Below are 22838 nucleotides of genomic sequence, written 5' to 3'. Positions count from 1 at the left end.
GACATTATTTATAGAGAAAATCAGTCAAAAAGATAAAATTAACAAAACAGAGTATTGGCGCAACTGAAACATAGCTGGCGCTAACGCCAGCTATTGGCGCCAGGCGCCAATGCTTGGCGCGGCGTTTTGCGCCAACACTGTTTTTGACGCGCTTTCTCAAATTAGATAAATTTTGCCGTACAGGAGGATAAAATCGTATATTTTCCTCAAAAATGCTCTTTGATTTTAATTTAAACTCTGAAAAGTCAACAAAAGTCAATTTATCAATGCTAATTGAATTAGGAATGAAAAGAACCTTCTAAAAGAATCTAGAAAACTAAAACCATTCCTAATTGCATTAGGAATGATAAATCTATATTAGGCCCTCCCCTAGATCATTGGGCCGCATATAAAGCTCAAACCGGGCCCTGTTCAGTAAATTGGCCATAACTTCCTCAATATTCATCGGAATTGGGCTTATAATATATCATTGGGAATCTCTTGTCAAGCCCCATCCAAATGCACTACTATTGGACCCATATCATGGACCAACTAAACTGGATTGGCTGTTTTCTTAAAATAAGTTTTCAAAACAGAGGAAAGAGAAAAGAAATTAAAACTATCCGCAACACTAAACATTCCACAGTTTCACTTCATTCGATTATGATTCGACGTGAAAGGTACTCATCACTGGGTTTGGTTTTGGGGAGACACAAATGGGTGTCTTCAAAAGCCCCCACTTTGACTGAGTTTGGAGAAACGCAAGTTTTGAAAACAAAAGTGAAAGTATCGATAAGGACGGAGAATGATTCAGAACGTTCTGCGATCCTAAATCATTCTTGCAACACCGATACCTGCAAACTAGCGTTAGTTAAACAGATAAAAGAGTTAAGAAACGCGTATCTTGCATCGTCGAGCACACGTCTCTGAAAGTAACCGATTTGCTGCTGCTTTACTATTTTGATGACCTCCTGCAAGCTAGAGAATGCCATCCCGCTTGAAAACCGCTACGCCCGTAACTGCTTCCATATTAGAAGATTGCTTCGCCTAAAACGATCCTCCTCCGCTATGATAATATTCCACGTCCAAGGGAATACGATCGAAAATTATTTCTCTTGAAACAATCCTCATCCGCATTGATAATATTCCACGTCAAAGGGAATACTATCAAAGATTGTTTCTTTAGAAACAAACTCCTTCCGCATTACGACCATCTTCCACGTCTAAGGGAACAAGGTCGAAGACAACTTCACTTGAAATTACCTTCAGTTGTTTGTGACAACTCTCCACAAGCTAGGGAATGTTGTCGAAGATATCCTCGCTTGAAGCCATCCTCATTTGATGCTAATTTTCCAAAGGAAATTACCGAAGATCTCCGCTTGTCGATCTTTAAAAGCTCGCCCGAAATTTGCTCTTTCTATGCCTGTACGTAGGCGCTTCCGTTGCTTTGAACCTGTACGTCGGTGCCTTTTGCTGATAAACCACTATGTCATTGCCTTTTGCGAATGAACCAGTATGTCGGTGCCTTTTGTCAATGAGCCAATGCTTAAGCGCTTTAAGCAAGGAACCCAAAATATGTTGCAAGAAGATAGAACAACCCCAACGAGTGGCTGAGTGTTCTGGTGCTGCGAGGTTGTTTGAGCATGTCAGAGGGAACTAATCCCCCTTGGTGATCTTGCACGATCCCTGGGTGATGCTATGCAGAGGAGCTACTGCCGTTGTTAGCTCAAGTTCCCGTACCAGCTGAAGATGTGGCGGTACGATTTTTCAGCTCTTATCTTTTGTTAAGTAGCCCCTAAGTAATGCTACACTGACTTGGTTTTACTTTGTCCGCACGATGCCGCTGAGTTCGTGCCACCTCGTATGTCTATCCACTACCAGGGGAGATATAGGCCGATTGGGGAGATGATTTCCTCGGCTGCGCTTTGTAAAGCGGTCGATATCTCGCCACCAGACTCGAGTAAGCTTATTTATTTGCAAATTTTGTCCACATATATTATGCATGTTTACTGGTTTATTTCTTTGTCAGCTCTCGCGCGAGGTGGTTCGTACCTGTGCTTTTTATTATTTATTTGACTTTGTATAGAACTTTGCCTTTTAGTTCAACTCATTTTTTTTAGACATATTTTGTATAAACATACTATTATGAGTTTATTTATGTTTTCTATTATTATGTGCATGTTTGTGTGTGCAAGAAAAGTGCGACAAACAGTTTTGCGCAAAAAATCCAAAAAAATCCGTCATTTTTATTATTGATGGAGGGTATCCGACTCTCTCCCCCAAAAAGAAAAATGAAAAAAAGGAAAAGGCAAATAAAATGTTGGGTGTGTAAAAACTTGGAAATTAAAATAAATAAAATCCAAAAAAGAATAATATAATTAATATAATAGTCATATTAAAAAAGAATAAAAATATGTTTTAAGAAAAAAAGATAATCGGAGCCGTAAAGTCATTAGTCGACTCGAGTTTAAGGTAAAAACGCGATTTAAGAAAGCGCGCCTGACGTGGCAACATGGCGCCACGCAATTAGGTGTAGCGCCAGGCGCTACACTTGGCGTGTGGCGCCAAGCTTTGGCGTCTGGCGCCAATTGCGGAGTCTGACGCCAATTGGCGCTGTCTCCGTATTTCATCCTGATTAAAACTGCTCGTAATTTGTGTATAAATAGCCCCCTGCCCAGCCGATTCTTTTCATAATTGCAGCAAATAAAATAATTCTTGGCCTTAGGAAAATAATACCATGTCTCTAGTCACCAAAACTTTCACTCAATACACCCATGAATGGTGTCGATCTCTTAATGTTAGAGACAGAAAAGAATTAGATTTGTTTCACTTTGGGGGAATTTATGGCATCAAAGGGGTAGATCTTGACCTAGATTTCATTCATATCGCTCTAGAATATTTGAATGTTGATACTCATTGCTTTGGAATAGGGTATGATGAGATTAACCCTTTGCCAGAAGAATTTGGTGCTATTTTAGGCTTCCCTGCAATAGACCTCATAGTAATCCCTAGAGTAGATGCATATTATTATAAGGATTTTGAGCGCTTCTTTAATTTAAAAGAAAGGGATTTATCAAAAATAGTAGATGGCAACATAGTTAATTTGAAAGAATTTGCACGCCATTATTTTGATAAACCTCTTTCTGAATCTTTTCATATATATAGAAGAAGGGCTTTCTTATTTTGCATGCTTAATCAATTTTTTCTTAGTAGTGGTAAAAATAATGAAGGCCAATCAATTATAACCACCGTTCTAGAACAAATTGAATCAGGGAGAAATCCGATGCCATTTATAGTTGGAGAGTCCATGATTAGTCTCGATGAATTGAAAAGGAACCCAAAAGCACCTTTTCGCGGCTCTCCAATTTTATTACAGGTAGAAAATTAATATTTTTAATTACAGAAAACAAAAAAATATTTTTGTATTGTAATAATAATTTGTTAGCATTGCAATTTTTTTTACAAATATGGCTAATGGAAAGGCTAGAATTAATTAGCCCTTCGGACAATATTGAGAATATTCCTTGCTTCAGAATATTCCTTCCGGGGATCTTCGTCCTCCCTATGAGTACCCTGTTTCCCATGAAGTAGACATATTTGATGCTTACTGGAGTGCTAGACCTTTATGGGAAGTGATTACCCAAAAGGTTCCTCCTTCTTTGCCCAATGATGTGAAGAAGTGGTTGCTGAAGAAACCTTCGAAGGATTCGAAGAAAGATCAGGGTAGAAATGAAGTGAAAAGTCGTCTAGGTGACAGTGTGATTCCCGCCAAGGAACGCTTAGGTGAAAGAGTTGAATTCAAAACACTAGCAATGCCTTGGAAGAAAAGTACTACCAAAGATAAAGGAAAAAGGAAAGCTGACACCACATAGAAAAAAGCTTGGGTAGAAAAGAAGCATGGAGTCCTAGCTGAAGGGGAGACCATCTATTCTAAGATTGAATGTAGGTCCTCTAAAGGATGCCTATTAGCTAAGGTTATGGATGAGGAGGAGGAAGCAGACAAAAATTGGAAAAGGGTTAGGAAATAAAAGAAAGATTAGGAGCATTGCTTAATTTCAAATTATTAGGCTTAGTTTATATTTTTCATTTAAAGTTAATTTATTTAAGCTTTATTAAAATTCTATCAATAATGTAATTTTATTTTATTAATGAAATTTCAGCTTTTAATTAAATTATGTACTTTAAATTTATTTTATTAAAGCAATGAAAACCGAAAAAAAAAAATTAATTTTCCAGAAATTCTTCGAGTACGGAAGTCAAAAATTTTCCGAAAAACACCGAAACTTTCCCAGAATTTATCTGCAAATTGGCGACGCTTATTTGCAACTGGCGCCTGCCAGAGCAGTCTGGCGCCAGGCATCAATTCCATCGGCTGGCGCTGATGGTTGTTGGCTGGCGCCAGAGCTTACTCTGCGACGCCGATATTTTGCCGATCTTCTGTCGAATTTTTAACTAATTCTGGGACACGAGACTGTCGAAAAATAAGGTGGCCTCACCCTTAAAGGGTTGCCTACGTATCCTTTCTTAAGGAATCAGCCCAAACGTAGCTCTCTTGAGTATCCTACTCAAGTAATTATAGGTAGTATTTCTTAAGTTGGTCAAGATATGTCATGTTTGAGAACTCATTGCCATCCATATCAGTTAGTTTTGATGCACCTCCTGACAGGATTGTTTTGACAATGTAGGGTCCAGACCAATTAGGTCTAAATTTTCCTCTTGGATCTAAAATATTTTTCCTTAGTGCTTTTAACACCAAGTCTCCTACTTTGATGTTTCTTGTCTTGACCTTCTTATTGAAATTCCTAGCCATGCGAGTTTGATAACACTGAGTGTGATGCAGAGCTTCTGGTCGTTTCTCATCGAGTAGAATAAATTCTTCATATCTTGCCCTAGTCCATTCAAATTCATCGAGTTCACTCTCTAACGCAATGCGTAGAGATGGTATTTCTAGTTTGACAGGTTGTACGGCATCCATTCCATATACCAAGGAAAATGGCGTATTTCCTGTTGATATGCAAATTGACGTGCGGTAACCCCATAATGCGAAGTGAAGTTTGTCAGGCCAATCCTTATAATTTTCCGTCATTTTCTCGATGATAGTCTTTAGGTTTTTATTAGCTGCCTCGACTGCTCCATTTGCTTGAGGTCTGTAAGGGGAAGAATAATGATGTTGAATGCCGTATTTTTGTAGCAATTCTTTACATTCGGCTTGAAAGTGAGTTCCATTGTCACTTATCATTTCATGAGAGACTCCATATCGACAATTAATATTTCTCTCGATAAAGAGTGCTACATGTTTTGCAGTGAGTTTAGCGGATGATTGCGCTTTGACCCACTTTGTGAAGTAATCAATTGCTACTAAGATATATTTGTGGCCTCCTGTTCCTGGGGTAGTGATTTTGCCGATGATGTCAATTCCCCATGTAGAGAATGGCCATGACGATGTGTAGGTGTAGAGCAAGGATGGAGGAACATGTTGTAAATTGGCATAAATTTGGCCCTTAGGGCATCTTTTTACGTATTGATGGCAATCCCTGTTCATTGTAGTCCAATAATATCCTTCTCGCATTATTTTTTGGACTAACATTTTGCTATTTATATGAGTGCCACAAATTCCTTCGTGGACTATTCTCATTGCTCTTCGTGCATCCTTTTTTCCTACGCATAAGAGGGCTCGACCTTTAGGTACCCTTTTATGTAACTCGTTTTCTATTAGTACATATTGGGAAGCCAAAAGCCTTAATGCTCGTTTTGCTCTTTTGTCAGCGTGGAGAGGGTATTCTCCTTTGGTGTCATAATTGAGTATATCCGTGTACCATGGTTCTTCTTCTTCTTCTTCTTCGCCTTGGACTACTTCGCCGTCTTTTATAGCCTGAATGTATGCTGGTTTGTGCCTTTTTTCTATAGTTAGAGGCATTTGCTCAATTTCCGTGGGAATCCTAACCATTGAGGCTAATCCTGCCAAGGCATCGGCAAATTGATTTTCTTCCCTAGGTAGATATGTGTATTCTACCTTCTCTAACTGATCGGTAAGAGTTTCCAGATAGATTTGGTAAGGGGCTAGACTTTCGCTCCTTACTTTCTACCTTTTAGATATCTGATTGATAATCAAAGAAGAGTCTCCAAATATCCTTAACTTTTTTACTCCTAATGCCAAAGCTATTTCAAGGCCTACCACGCATGCTTCATATTCAGCAGCATTGTTGGTTACGTCGAAATCAAGCTTTATGGAGATTGGAACATGCTCTTCTTTAGGTGATACTAGTAATACTCCAACGCCACATCCCTTTTGGTTCGAGGCTCCGTCGAAGTATAAGGTCCAAGTATCGTCTTCAGTAACCATTAGGACTTCGTCTGGAAATTCGTTGTCTTGTATTGGCGTCGAGTCTTCTATTGGAAAATCTGCTAGGAAGTCCGACACCACGGATCCTTTGATAGCTTTTTGTGGCATGAACCTTACATTAAATTGGGCTAGATTGACTATCCATCTCGATATGCGTCCATTGAGTGTAGATTTCTCGAATAGATACTTGAGTGGATCTAATCGGGAGACTACGAAGATGGTATGCACTAACATGTAATGTCTTAACTTGGTTGTGGCCCACACCAAAGCGAGGCACAACTTCTCGAGTGGTGTATAGCGTGCTTCGTATTCGAGAATCTTCTTTCTTATATAGTAGATTGCATTCTCTTTTCCTTCTAATTCTTGTGCTAGCATAGCTCCCATTGTCTCTTTGGTAACCGTCAAATATAACCTAAGAGGTATTTCGGGAAGTGCTAGTGCTAATACGGGAGGATTTGCGAGATAGGCTTTGTTTCAAAGGCTTTTTGACACTCGTCATCCCATATTACCGGTACTTTCATCTTGAGTTTTTGAAGATTGGTTCACATATTGTTGTCAATTTTTATATGAACCTACTTATATATTGAAACCGGCTAATAAATCCTCAAATCTGTTTCTCAGTCTTGGGCGGTGGCATTGACATGATCGCTTTGATCTTGGTTGGGTCTATCTCTATTCCTCTAGAGCTTATGACATAACCCAAAAGCTTGCCTGAGGTGACTCCAAAAGCACACTTAGTTGGATTCAACCTCATATTATATTTTCCTAGCCTTTCGAAAAATTTCCTTAAGGCTACTTGATGGCCTGGATGGTCTTTTGATTATATAATCATGTCGTCGACATATACCTCGACTTTTTTATGCATCATGTCATGGAGTAAGGCAGTTGCTGCATGTTGGTAAGTAGCACTCGCGTTTTTCAACCCGAATGGAATTACTGTGTAGTAGTAAGTGCCCCATGGTGTTATAAAAGTTGTTTTCTCCATGTCTTCTTCTGCCATGAGAATCTGGTTGTAACCTGCGTACCCATCCATGAACGAGAGGAGCGCGTGATTTGCCGTGTTATCTACCAGAATATTGATGTGTGGCAAAGGGAAGTCGTCCTTTGGACTTGCCTTATTTAAATCTCTATATTCGACACACATTCTTACCCTTCCGTCTTTCTTCGGAAATGGGATGACGTTAGCGACCCATTCGTGGTATTTGGATACCTTGATGAAACCTACAATTATTTGTTTTTCAACTTCTTATTTTATTTTAAGAGCTACGTCGGGTTTCATTCGACGTAACTTTTGTTTTACGGGTTTCATTCTTGGAATTAGTGGTATACTGTGTTGAGCTATTTCTCTATTAATGCCTGGCATATCTTCGTATGACCAAGCAAATACATCGATAAATTCTTTAAGTAAGTTAATTAAATCGGTTCTTTCTTGTTTATTCAGTGTTAATCCGATTTTAACTTCTCTTTTATGGATTGGATCATTTGAGATATCAACCGTTTCAGTTTCTTCAATTACCGGTGTTTTCTTTTCGAGTGTTTCCATTGCTTTAATAATTTCTTTGTCTTTTTCATTGTTAATTAAGCAATTCTCTTCATCTTGGGTTAGAGAAGAACACGAGAAATAAGGAGAAGAAGAAATATTATTATACTCTGAGATCATTACATTAAAGAGTGATATGTCCTCAGGGACTTGATCACTAACTATTCTAGGAGAAGAAATAGAAGGGGAAGGTACTACTACCAAGGACTTAGAAGACTCTAGGGGGAGAGACTCCGACTCAGACTCTGACTCAGACGACTCTTCAATTATCGGCCTTTGCCCTGTCGTGATGGATATCTTCCTTCCCCTTGGAGTAGTCACCTTGATCGTCTTGCGCCACCCTTGTAGCGATCCTTCAGCTGGAGTGATTAACTTTGAGGGATCGAAGCTTTCGCTTTGTAGGACTGTTTGAATGAGCGAGGAGTTATCCTCTTTATAAGTTGGCTCATTCTTTTCTCGCCCAAACAGTAATCCCATGACGTTAAAGTTAAAGCATGGGGGTGCTTTCTCCTTGTGGACAGGAGTTGGGATTTCATCAGTGAAGTAGCAATCCAAGAAAATCTCAAATCTCGGTTGTCTTATGTCGTTTACAACAAATGGCTCGGGAAATTCATGGCATGAATAGTCCTCTCCTTCTTATATAAATTGACCATTAAGCGTAAGAGAGTACTGATCCATTGGGATTGCTTTCTTTTGAATGCGAGCATCCCTACATGCTTTTGACTTTTCCTGGGCTCGCTTGAGATCTTTTCGAGTCGGTTCGAAACCAAGTCCGAAAGTGTCTAACTTAGGGAGGCCAGATGACTCCAGCAATTTTGCTGCTCCTTTCTTCTTTCCTAGGGTCATCCCAGGAAAATGTCCTTGTTTCTTCAACATGGCATTTACAATCATGTTGGAATGGGGGTCATGGCAAAGAGGGGTCCTTTCATCCTTCTGGATTAAGGAGACTTCTTCTTTAAATCCCCATAAATCTTCATCATCCTTGTCGTTCTCCACATTAATGATCGGATTCAACCTTAGCTGGATTCAACCTCATCATCCTTGATCCTCATAGGCGAAGCATCGATGGTGATAGGAATTCCCCCAACTATAGCTTTTACTTGTTGGTGGAGAGATGAAGGGACAACCTTTAGATCATGAAGCCAAGGGCGTCCCAACAACAAATTGAACGAAGCTTTAATGTCTACTACTTGGAAAGTAGTAGCATGTTCTATTGCTCCTGCCGTTACATTCAGGGTAATTTTACCAAGAGCTTGACGACGAGTGTTGTCATAGGCCCTTATTCCTTGTGTAGACGGAGTTAAATCTTCGTCCCTTATGCTTAGCATCCTCGCAGTTCTAAGTGGACATACTTTGATGGCCGATCCATTGTCTATAAGAGTCATAGGAACATTCATCCTCTTGCAAACTACTGTGAGGTTTAATGCCTTGTAATGTTTGTCACCTTCTGGGGGTAAATCCTTGTCAGAAAAGGTGATGAAATTAATTGGACTAGGAAGATCCCTTGTGAGGAAGTTGGCTAATCCCTCAGGAGTAGTGTCAGAATCTATCCCAATTTTGTCCAAGGCATTCATTACAGCCAACCTATGTTCTCGAGATGTTGCCAAAAGTTTCCATACGTTCATCTCAACTTTTGTCTTCTTAAACTGCTTAACAATATCATTATCTTCAATGATAGGTATGGGAACTTGTTGTGAGGTTGTCATAGGTTATGTTTAAACGGGAGGTTGCATTCTCCAAGATCTTGTGAGGACGTCTATCGATGAGTCTTCTTCAGCCCAAACGTCATCCGTGGCGTACGACACAGAAGGTGGAGATCCTATTATGTCTTTTAAGTAGACATCTTCTTCATCACTGTCCCAACCTCCATTAATGGTTGCATCATCTTCTTGTTGCAGTTGGACTAGTTTCTTTCATCAATCATTACCTGAACCAATTCCTTGAATTTGAAACAGTTTTCTATAGTGTGACCCCCTGATTGATGATACTGACAGTAATATCTATCCGTCCTTTTCAATGATTCAAATGGTCTTGGTTCGAGAGGTTTGATTTCGCCACTCTTGGAGAGCATTTCGAACATTTGTGCATATGGGATCCCAATTGGAGTGTAGATTCTATTACTCTTCTTGGGTTTTTCAGTGACTTGTAAGGGAAAACGCTTTGCCTCATAAGTCGTTCTCACTGGCGTGTATTCTCTTTTAGGTTTATCTTTTAGAAGTGGAACCTCGTCATACTTCTTTTGGGGTTCCTTTATATCCTTGAGAGCTTCACTTAGTAAATGCGATACCTCCATCATAGACAGTGTGAGCAATTGTATATCTTCCTTACTTGCCGGTTCTGGAAGGTTATCCTTGACATCGATAAAGGTTTCCTCTTCCTTTTCTATGGCGTAGATTTCTTAGACATGTCTAATGAGAGACGAGGGGTCAACCTTATTTTCCTCGTCAGAGATAGCCAGGGCATGAGCGAGAGGTGCAATATCAATGCTTGGCTTCTTACTGGCAGGGGGCAACGGCAGCTTGTTGTTGTTAATCAAGTCTTGGATAGCTTCCTTAAGCTTCCAACAGTTTTTGGTGAGATGGCCCTTACCTTGGTGATACTTACAGTGTGTATTGGGGTTCCAATTAGCCGACCTTTTTTCGACTGGTTGGTCCCCAAATGGTCCGATAGGAGTTATAAGACCTTTTGCATTTAATCGATCAAATGCGGTGTCATAACTTATGCCAATAGGAGTAAAGTTCCTCCTAAATGGTTTCTTTTGTCCTTGATTATTAATAGCAAGGACTTCACCTAAATTAAAAGTGCTTACATGGTTTGAGTGGGTGGTTTTGGAAGAAGAAGGATTGTCGTTCTTCTTTCCTTTCCAGCCACTCTTGGAGTTATTGTTGGCAGCTTTTAACTTAGCCAGGTCGTCTTCAATATTGATCCCAATGTCATAGACGGCCTTGAAGGTATGGAGATTATTTTGATACTTGAGATGCTTGGAATATTTTTCTTGAAGATTTTTGAAGAACAGCCTCACATACTCTTTTTCACTTGGCACCTCAATCATCTTAGCTGAGGTTTCCCTCCATTTGTTAAAGAAAGAGGTGAAGCATTCGTTCTCTTTCTGTTTGAGGATTTCAAGCTCCCTATGGTCAGTCTCAACCTGAATGTTGCACTTGTACCTATCAACGAAAGCGTTTTCTATGGACTCCCAGGTAGAGGTCTTTTCTTTCTCGAGAGAAAAGAACCATTGTTGGTAAACGGTCTCGAGTGATAGTGAGAACAGAGAGGGGAAAACCTTCTTATCGATACCCTTATTACTCATTATTGTTTCGAATGCTCTTAAATGAAAATAAGGGTTATCAGTTGCTCTGAATTTTGGGATGTCATTGGCATTGAACTTCTGCGGAAGAAGATCTTTGTCCATTGAGACCCCTTGTGATGTAAGTGTAACACCCCCAAATCTCCCTCTACGGAAATACCAGTATAATACATATAATTATACCATAGAGATAGACTTGGGCGTATTACAGCCGCGTGATTACGCAAGGCTACTCAAAATACTTAACTCAATAACAAAAACTTGCAGCGGAAACTCAACTTTCTTTTATTAATACTTATGAAAATAGTAACATTGTTATGAGTACTCTAAATAAAGACAAGACCAACATTCTTAAACTAGGTGAAGCAAATCCCGGGGCTCCCATATGCTCATTCATGACTCCACCTGAAAATAGTCAACACTGCTTACCATTGCGGTAAACAGGGCGAACCAAAACAAACAGGAAATACAGATTAGCAAAATATGCTATGTACGATAAGTGCAAGATAATGTAAACTCAATTTATTTGCAAACATGCTTTTAAAACCGATTCTAATAAATAATCCACTAATTCCAAAACTCATGATTCAAAACCAATTCCAATGATTCAACATTCAAAATAATTGATAAACCAATTCCTTTAAAAATCCAATTCCTTTTTGAACCAATTTCTTTAAATCCAATTCCTCACCCAAGTGTGCACACCCCCCAAGCTAGTATCCTTATATTACAAGGCTATTCTTGAGGAAAGACCCGGTCATACAAAAGCCAAGGCCTTATCAATAAACCAAACCCGCATAGTGGGATTACCAACCTGCTTATAAAGCATTAATAACAATAATAATTCAATGGTTCAACAAATCCTTTTAAGATCCAACAAATCCAATATAATTCAAACTCCTTTTTGATAAGTCCACATACTTTCCAAATCAAAACATTTTAAATAAATACTTCAGAATAAAATCTCATATTAATAGCTTTCCAAAATCAATAACTTTTCCTTGAAAAACCTTTTATTTAATTCAACAAACCTTTTAAAAATCAAATCATTTATTTAAACACGATAAGTAATTCAAACCATTTAAAACATGATTTAAAAACCAGAATACTTTTATCAATACCTCAAAACATGATTTATTTCAAAATCATAATTCAAATCAATTTAATTCAATCACCAATCAAATCAAATAAAACATGTTATTCAAACCAATCACTTTCAAAGGTATCTAGCCACCTAACGTACCTTGATCCTTGCTTAGCTATACACACCAAAAGAACCTCAAGAATCTTGGTCGAACACACCCTACAAATAAATATAACCTTAATCAATATAAGGTTAACAAATAATTAAAAACCCCCCAACTATATGTACATGAACCTTTTAATTAATTTCTCATAAACATCATAAAAATATGATTTTATGCAATTAAAACTACTCATAATAATTTTTATAAATGCCCCATAGTAAAATAATAATAATTGAATAAGAGAAGAGAAGAAGAAAAAATAAGAAACCAAGGAAAAGAGAAGAATTGGATTTGTGTAGGAAATAATAGGCAGAACTTGCAGTGGCTATAACTCCTTTGATATAGCTTGGAATTGGGTGAGTCTTGAGCCTAACCTCAAGGACTTTTCAAACTTTTTGTGAAACGTCCATACCCCAAAAACTAAGCAGAAGTGCCCGAAAATTGGCTTCAAAGATAAATAGGATGATTTGTGTAAAATTGAGGAGAAGAAAAGAAGAGAATTGGTGTGAAGAATGTGAGAGGTATGAAGGGGTATTTATAGGCTAGGGTGTAGAAAGGATAGAGTTTAAGGTGTGATATGATTACTAGAAAATGTGATAAGTTTTTGGGGTTGTTAAGGTACTTGAATCAAATTAAGTCTAGATTAATAGTTGGTTTAAAAGATAAGAAAAATGGATATACATATGGTTGGGAGAAGAAAGATAGGAACAAAATGAGATAATGAAGAAGAAAATAAGAGGATAATTTAAAATATAATAATTAACAAACTAAAGTGATAACAATCAATAATAATAACATAATTGAATAAATAAATATTTTAGATAATATCAAAATTAGTTAAATACATAATGTATATTAAATATTTCTCTTAAAATAGTTAGTAAAATATGGACCGACCTTAAAAAGATAATTAAACCTATATTATTAATTTAGAAATCCGAAAATAATTAATTATTCAAATGATTAAATACTTATATTTGGCGCTAAAATTCAAATATTATTTTGGCCCCAAATAATGAAATTACTAAAATACCCTTTTTATAAAATAATTCTTAATTAATTAATTTTAAAATATGTATGAAAATACGGGGTATTACAGTAAGCCCTTGAAACTTGTAGTCGCTAGACAGCTTGCTTAAACTTTCTTGCATGAGGTCCATCTGTTGTTGCTTCACGGGATCATCGATCTTGAGTGTTAGGAGCTTCAGTATCTCAGTCACGGTAACCAGTTGGCTCCTAAGCTCATTGACTTCTTCCTGTGTTGCCATTATAGTCTTAGCTTTCCTATTGCGAGCTACGGGTTTGTCGAAAAGTTGGACTTGTACAAAATGGTTGTCTTTGATTAACCGTCCTTCCTTCCTCGACCACGCGCTGTAAATTAAACCATTTTGCGTTTTAATTACTTGACTCGAATCAACTTGACTTTACGATTTGTTTAAAAAATAAAAAATAATAAAATAAAATAAAAATAAAAAATGGGTGCATATTTTTGGCAAAAGTAATGTACATATTTTTAGGGAACTAAGTATATTTTTTTTTAAATTGGAGGATTAATATCCGACTTTCCCCCCTAAAAAAAATGACGGAAAAAACGCGCATGTATGACCCTCTTAGACTAGGTCAAAGTATGTGTATTGGTGTGTGCGTTGAGTGTAAGTGACATGCTTGGACTCTTGTGTAAGACCATGGGACTTAGTGCCTAAACTCGATTAACGACTCAAATAAGTACTATTGACAGCAAAACTTAACCGAATTAATTAGCAAACTGATTAATTAGACACTACGTGACGACTCGACCAATAATCCGAACTGTCGGCCAAACGACAGGACTGGCGTCACACTGTGTAGCTTGGCGCCAGACGACAGAGTTGTCGCCAGGCGCCACACTCCATAGTGTGGCGCTACAGCTCAGACTTTGGCCCCAATATTGGAGCTTCAATCTGGGACTGTTTTCGGTGTTATTAATCAACTGGGGTATGCCTAAAGTCGTACTAGGTAAATTCCGATTAAAATATTAGACTTTATTTACTCAAATTAATTAATTAATTAATTAGGCAAAGTTGTTTAAGTCATTAATTTATTTAATCTAAACACGAGTTAACAAACGGTTAAGAGAAACATAAAATATATGCACAACAAATAATGCACATTTAGTCAAGTAGGCACAATATGATGCAATGAGTTTGCAACCTAACCATGGCTCTAGTTCTCTAAAGTTCGGGATATGGTTTAGTCAATAGAAGGTTCATGGTTAATTGTCCAAATGCACCGCGCGGAAGCCTAACCGTGAAGGGTTGGCGCGAGTGGATGGGACACCGCGAGTTTAGGATAACTCGCTTCCATGGTTTGGTGAATTCAACATTCTCGGATGTACCCTTTGTTGCACAGAGCGTTTAATCGGGTAGATGGAGCATGAATTCCCAAAAGGATTATGTCCATATGTAGAACACATATGGGTTTTGGAAAAGTGAGAAAAACTTTAATTAGGAAGTAGGATCGAGCAAACAATACGAAAATTTGGTCGAAATTAGAACGCATATTTCTGGCTCGGTATTGAGGAAGGTTGGTGCCAGCAATCAGAGACTGGCGCCAATGCTGGCGTCTGGCACTACAGTTAAAATGCCGGCGCCAATGCTCCGGCCCCTAGCGCTACTTCCCACATGCCTCAGCAGCTTTCTGTGCTCGATAAAATTTTACAGTTTCGCGCGGTGTTATTTCGGTCCTAGTTGTGAAAGATATTTCTCAAATTTCCTACATGTAAAATCCTATGTTTTTAACTCATTACAGATGGTCTTTCCAATGAAATTTTTTTTATGCATATGACAATAATGTTAATCAAAATTACGCACATGAAATACTTAGAACGTTTCGAGTTTCATCCACTCATTCTAAATCATTGCCAAAACAAATTTAGGAATTAAAATAGAAATCCTCCCCAGTGGAGTCGCCCAAAAACTGTAGGAAATATTTCAAGCATTAAACCCCTAGCTTGAACCCCACTATGATCATACACTAAAGTACGGTGGCGTCCAAAAGGGAAAAAGATAGAGCAAAAGAGTCGCCAACAAGTTTTAGGAACTTGTAAACCGTTCACAGGGTGAAGGTTACACCCCTTAACGATCCAAGAGATCGTCAACTCCATAAGGTCTTGAACCAAATAAGGGTTCGGGGATGAAGGTACAAATCCAACTTAAAAGAGATTGAATCTGCCCTAATAATAGGCCTCTACTTTATTCTGATCGTATTCATGTGCGCTTTCTGACTAATATGCAATCAATAAGATTACCCTAAACCTGTTTATCTATGCTGGTTGAATATTAATGCACAAACAAAACTATTATTGGCGATCACTTGAAATTATAATCACATTATCCCTAAACAAGATTATTAATTATCTTATTAAGCATGATTACAAGTACTAATTCCCCTTAAACATGCATAAAAAGGTGTGATCAAGCAATAACAATAAATAATATCAAGCAACATAATAATAATCATAATCAATCATTATCATAATAATAACAACATCATCATAAATAAAATAATCATCATCAAAATAATAATAATAATAATCATAATCATCATAAATTATAACAATTATAATCATAATCATGTTCATGTTAATATTAAAGCATAATAATTTTAGCAAGACCCTAGGCATGATACTAACAAGATTAATAACAAACCCTAGCATGTCACTAAGTGATGAGTGTCATTTATGGCACTCATAGGGTAGTCTTTTAGGGTTATTTCTTTCCCCTTTTCATACTTTCTTTTCTTATTTTTGGTCCTTTTTCCTTTAGTTTCTCTTTTCCCTCTTTTCTTTATGATTCTCGTGTTTTTATCGTGTTTTCCTTTATTTGTCTCTTTTTCCCTTTTATTTCCTTTCTTTGTGTACTTGTGTAGGTATTGTGAGAATCACTTTTGCAAAGGACTCAATTTGGGACTTTAATGATCAAGCAAGGAAGAAGCATTTGGCTAGAGAGGGCTTAGAGAGGGCTTGGAGAGGCCTCGGAGAGGTTTCCAAGGCAATCCAGCAGGCCGCAGGCGCGGGTCATCTCGCCGCGGGCGCGGGCCCATGTTACTCAAAATTTGCCAAAACTTGGTAGGAACTTGCCGCGGTTGCCCCGCAGGCTCTCCGCGGGCGCGAGTAAAATGGAGAGGCCGCTCCATTCAGAGAGACCGCGGCCCCCTGATCAGGCTTTGGGAGCAGGGGATTAGCCGCGGGCGCGGGTTTCACTGCCGCGAGCGAGGATCTCTGTTACCACGGGCGCGGGGTCTGCCCAGATAGCCCGCGGAGGGTTCCGTACCCATTTTTCTGCGGGCGCGGGTCTATCGAGAGAGGGCGCGGGAGCTGCCAATTTCTTCTTTGCTTATAAATAGAATTGTATTTCCTTTTGGAAAGGAATTTTTTTGATAATTTTTCATTAGCTTAGTTTTAGAGAGAGAATCTAGAGAGAAGTTCTTGGTTTTAGATTTGTAACTCAACATTTGACCAATCAAGTTTGGATTTCTTCTTTTTCAATTATCAATATTAGTGAGAATCTCTTCCTTCTTTCATCTTTTACTTACTTGTTATTAGAGTTTTGCTTGTTACTTGTTCTTCTTTGGATTTGAATTCGATATTGTTGATTATTTTTTATTTCTCTTAGATTTTGATATAGAAATGAAGATTAAAGCACTTTCTAGTTATTTGTTCTTGAATTTCACCATGATTAGTGAGTAGATTAGTTGCTAGGGAAAGGGGGAAGCATGTTAGATTAATGATAATGCTAGTTGATGCTCTTTGATTGATTGATTTCTTGCAATTAAATTGGTTGACATAGTTTTGCATGTGATTGATTAGACTAGGAGTGATCAACCTATAAGATTAATCTAGATTGCATTGCAACTCTTAATGACATGAACAATCGAATTGAAAGTTGCTCTAATTGATTGGGTTTGCTTGTGATTCTTCTTGACTTGCCTTTCATAGTGACACCTAGATTGGCCTATAGGAGATAGCATTTGAACTCTCTTGATTGCTACTATTGTTTGTCCATTGCAATACTTTAATTAATTGATTGAGCTCTAAACTAGCATTATCATTGAACTTGCATGTGGAACCCATATCCCTAGTGTTTAGACCTTTGTTTTACTTTATTAAACTTGCTTTATTTTACCATAGTGCCAACCATAATATCAACTCCATCTTCGAGGTAGCTTGACTTAGACTCTAGTTTTCATCATTGCATTCCCTAGGGATCGACCCTTAACTTGCCCTATATTCATATAAGGTTGGTTAGGTGTTTACAAATTTTGTTTTACTTGGGGAAAGGGGTAGATAACGACATACATTTTCCACTCGTCAAAATGGCGCCGTTGCCGGGGAATTGCTATTGTTGTTTAGCTTTTGTTGTTGAGTCTACTTCATTTTAATTGCAAAAATATATACAAAAAGATTTTGTTTCTTTAGGTTACACTTGTAGCCGTGCTACTAATATTTTCTTTGAAGTTTTGCATGCATAGAGCTCGTGATCGATCCATTGTGCCTTTTGACCCGGAAATTGAGAGGACTCTCTTAAGAAGAAGAATAGCTAATCGATTCTCCTTGGGGTATAGTTCTTCAAGTGAAGAAGAGATTGAAGAAGAGCAAGGCATGGGAGAAAATCCGAGAGTGGCCTTGAAGGAGCTAGGAATACCCGGTGCTTATAGGTTTGAGAGCGGCATAGCTCCGCCTACAACACCGACAAATGATTTCGAGATTCGGCTGGCCATGATCACCTTAATTGAGAGGAGGCAATATAGTGGGGCTAAGAATGAGAGCCCGTTGAACCATCTTAAAGAATTTGAAAAATATTGCAACACCATCAAAGTCAACGGAGTTTCTCAAGAGTTCATACGCTTCAAGTTGTTCCCCTTCTCTCTCATAGGAAGATCCTTAGAGTGGTTAGATAAAGTGGTGAAGCCCAATTCCTTGAGAACATGGGATGATGTTACAAAGGCCTTTTTGTCCCGTTTTTACCCTCAAAAGAAGACGGCGGAGGCAAGAGCCTTGATTCAAGGGTTCAAGCAAAGGCCAAATGAAAGCCTTTACGAAGAATGGGAAAGATACAAAGAGTATCAAAGGGAGTGCCCTCACCACGGAATCCCAACATACCAAGTGGTCCAAATCTTCTATGGCGGTTTAAGTCCCCAAGGCAAGTCATGCCTTGATGGGGGGGCCGGGGGTCCTATCATGAACAAGACCGAAGAAGAAGTGGTGGACATCATTGAGGACGTGGTGACGTACTATAGAGATTGGCAAGATGGGGAGAGAGACTCTTCAAGCAAGCAATCTTCATTGTACTCAGTAGACCATCTAAATGCGATCAATAACCTTTCCTCCCAAATGACAAACTTGGGAAAGGAGATTACCGCAATCAAAGCCAAGTTGGAGAGCACTTCTACTTCATCCCAAGCTACGAATCTTCCCTCCCAATTTAAAGGGAGAGGTACTCCTTCTAACTCTCAACCCCCTCCCTCTTCACATAATATGCCTATGGGTTGTTTGTTTTGTGATGCATGTGGATCGTATGATCATGACTCTAGTAATTGTCCTAATGAATGTGTTGATGAGTTTGATAACAATGAGAGTGAGCATGTGAATTATGTGTCAAATAATAATGCTCAAAGGTTTGATAATCAAAGAGGTCAATGGAATAGGAATTACCAGAACCAAGGCAATTTTGACAACTATAATCAAGGTGGTGGTTATAGAAACCAAGGGAACCAAGGTTTTCGTGGTAGCTATAATAATCAAGGTTATAGTGGCTAAAATCAAAGCCAAAATTATGGTAATCAAAACCAAGGTTATGGAAATCACAACCAAGGTAGTGGTAACCATAATCAAGGTGGTGGTAACCATAATCAAGGTTATGGACAAAATCAAAATAGGGGTACTTGGAACAATCAAGGGAAGGGCAATTTTCAAAATAATGCTCAAAGAGGTCCCCCACCCGGATTTGTTCCAAGGACTCAAGGAGAAAATTCCTATTCCCAACCTTCTTCACCTAGGACCAATTTGGAAGAAATAATTGAGAATCAAACCAAGTTGTTGAACACATACATGGCCGTTAGTGATAAGAAGTTCAATGAAATGATGACCCACAATAAAATGCTTGAAAATAAAATTTCTCAACTTGCTAATGCTTTGAATTGAAAGATCATGCAAGCCCTTCTTCTTTACCTTCCCAAGGTCTTGATCCCAAGAAACACGTGAATGCTATTGTTACTAGGAGCGGTAAGGTTCTTGAGGAGAGATTGTCTAGGAAGGGTGAGGATAAGGAGATTCCTAAGAAAGCCTTGGTTGAGAATGAGGGGGATAGGGCATCATTGGATGAGGTTGTGGTTGAGACACCTAGAGAGGTGAGAGTAGAGAAAGAAATTGTGAAACCCAAGCTCCCTTACCCACAAAAATTCATGAGACACAAATTGGATGAGCAATTTGGGAGATTCATTGATATGCTAAAACAACTTCATCTTTCTCTACCTTTTACCGATGTGATCAACCAAATGCCAAATTATGCCAAATTCCTCAAGGATATTTTGAGTGGGAAAAGGACTTGTGAGGTTATGGAAACTATCAATTTGACCGAAAATTGTAGTGCTATCATCATGAATAAAATGCCACCCAAATTTAAGGACCCCGAAAACTTCTCCATCCCTTGTGCCATTAACAAGATGCAAATTGATAATGCCTTATGTGACTTGGGAGCTAGTGTTAGCATAATGCCATATTCGGTTTATCAAAGGCTTGAACTAGGGGAACTCTTACCTTCTAACATTACCTTGCAATTAGCCGATAGTTCAATCAAGTTTCCAAAAGGTAAGGTAGAAGATGTTCCATTGAGGGTTGGGAAGTTTGTGTTCCCGGTGGATTTTATTGTGCTTGAAATGGATGAAAATGCTACTATTCCAATCATTTTAGGTAGACCCTTCCTTGCTACCTCGGGTGCTATGATTGATGTGAGGAGTGCAAAGATTTCCCTTAAGGTAGGAGCTGAGGTCATTGAATTTGATTTGAATGAAAGCATGAAATATCCATCTTCCTCTTTAGAAAATTGCATGATGATTGATTCACTTGATCATGTTGTGTCTTCCATGCATGAGCACTTGCTCATCTCTAACGATGCTCTTGAGAATGTTTTGTTGAACAAGGACAAAGTAGGTACACCATGCAAGAAAGTGGCATTCTATGAAGAATTGTTTAATGGAAGCATGGGAGAAGTGAATGAACAAATGTGCTTGAAAATCTCAAGCCAAGAGGCTTTGCAAGCGGCCACATCAAAGGAAGGTAATGGTGTGCCTATGGTAGAGCTTAAACCTCTACCATCACACCTTAGGTATAAGTTCTTGGGCCCTCATTCCACTTATCCCGTGATAGTTAGTGCATCCTTGAGCGTGAGCCAAGCTCAAGCGTTATGTGGTGTTTTGAGAAAGCACCAAGGTGCTTTGGGGTACATAATTGATGATCTTAAAGGTATAAGCCCCGCCTTGTGCCAACACCATATAACACTTGAGGAAGGCGCCCTTCCTTCTATCGAACGACAAAGAAAACTACACCCCCAAATGGGAGAGGTAGTTAAGAAGGAAATCACCAAGCTATTGAATGCGAGAATCATATTCCCCATCTCTAGCTCAAGGTGGGTCTCCCCCGTGCATGTCGTTCCAAAGAAGGGGGGCATGACCGTGGTTGAGAATGAGAAGGGTGAGCTCATTCCAACTAGGACGGTCACGGGTTGGCGGATGTGTATAGACTATAGACGTCTAAACACATCCACCAAGAAGGATCATTTCCCTCTTCCATTTATTGATCAAATGCTTGAAAGACTAATAAGGCACAAGTTCTATTGTTTCCTCGATGGATATTCGGGATTCTTCCAAATCCCCATTCACCCCGATGATCAAGAGAAAACTACCTTCACATGTCCTTATGGGACCTTTGCCTATCGAAGAATGCCCTTTGGGTTATGCAATAATCCCGCTACATTCCAAAGGTGCATGATGAGTATCTTTGGGGATATGTTGGAGGAGGAAATGGAGGTTTTCATGGATGACTTTTCGGTGGGGGGTGTCTCATTTGAGGAGTTCCTTGTGAACCTTGAGAAGTGTTTGGAAAGATGTGTTAAGGTCAATCTTGTTTTGAATTGGGAAAAATGCCACTTAATGGTGGAAGAAGGTATAGTGCTTGGGCACAAGATTTCAAATAGAGGCATTGAGGTGGATAAGGCAAAAATAGAAGTTATTGAGAAACTTCCACCTCCGGTGAATGTCAAGGGTTTGAGATCGTTCCTTGGTCATGCGGGTTTCTATAGAAGATTCATCAAGGATTTTTCACTTATTGCTAAGCCCCTAAATAACCTTCTTCAAAAGGATGTTGAGTTCATTTTTGATGACAAATGCTTGAAGGCATTTGATAAATTGAAGAAGGCCCTTATCTCCACTCCTATTGTTCAAGCCCCAAGGTGGGATCTTCCTTTTGAATTGATGTGTGATGCAAGTGATTGGGCTATTGGAGGTGTTTTGGGACAACGTGTAGAAAAGAAGCTTAATGTGATCTATTATATGTCCAAGACACTCAATGGGGCTCAAAAGAACTACACAACAACGAAAAAAGAATTTTTAGCAATTGTGCACTCTTTTGAGAAATTCCGTTGTTACTTGTTGGGTTCCAAGACCATAGTCTTCACGGACCACGCGACCCTCAAGTATCTCTTTGCCAAGAAAGAGTCCAAGCCTAGGTTGATTCGATGGGTGCTTGAATTGCAAACTTTTGAGATTGAGATTAGGGATAAGAAGGGTGCGGAGAATGTTGTGGCGGACCATCTTTCTCGCCTTGAGGGTGATCACATTCATGATGATGGTTCACCAATTGAGGATAGAATGCTTGATGACTTCTTATATGCCATAGAGGTAAAGGAACTCCCATGGTATGCCGACTTGGTGAATTTTCTAGCATGTGGGGAGTTTCCACCCTCTTTCTCAAAGAACCAAAGGAAGAAAATCAAAAGGGAGGCAAGACATTATTTGTGGGATGATCCCATCCTATACAAATGAGGGGTTGATGGCTTACTTAGGCGTTGTGTTCCGAATGAAGAGGTTCCTAGTGTTTTAAGGATGTGCCACTCGGACCCTAGTGGTGGGCATATGGGTGTTTCCAAGACCGCTACCAAGGTTCTTCAATGTGGTTTGTGGTGGCCGCATCTCTTCAAGGACTCATGGGGCTTTGTGAAGTCATGTGACCGATGTCAAAGGGTTGGGAATATCTCCAAGAGGAATGAAATGCCTCAGCAACCCATTCTTGAGTTAGAGGTGTTCGATGTTTGGGGGATTGACTTCATGGGACCGTTCTCGTCTTCATATGGTAATCAATTCATACTTGTGGCTGTGGACTATGTTTCT

At 38.9% G+C, this 22838-nt stretch overlaps 1 pseudogene; it reads left to right on the top strand.

The window, feature by feature from the left end:
• The window catches only part of LOC145640054 (uncharacterized), a 198152-nt pseudogene that overhangs the window by 46037 nt on the left and 129277 nt on the right, over positions 1-22838 (top strand).

Source organism: Chenopodium album, chromosome 7 (genome assembly GCF_948465745.1).
Source record: "Chenopodium album chromosome 7, dcCheAlbu1.1, whole genome shotgun sequence".
NCBI lineage: Eukaryota > Viridiplantae > Streptophyta > Magnoliopsida > Caryophyllales > Amaranthaceae > Chenopodium > Chenopodium album.
The sequence above is the reverse complement of the archived record's forward strand: the minus strand, read 5'-3'. Positions and strand labels throughout refer to the sequence as shown.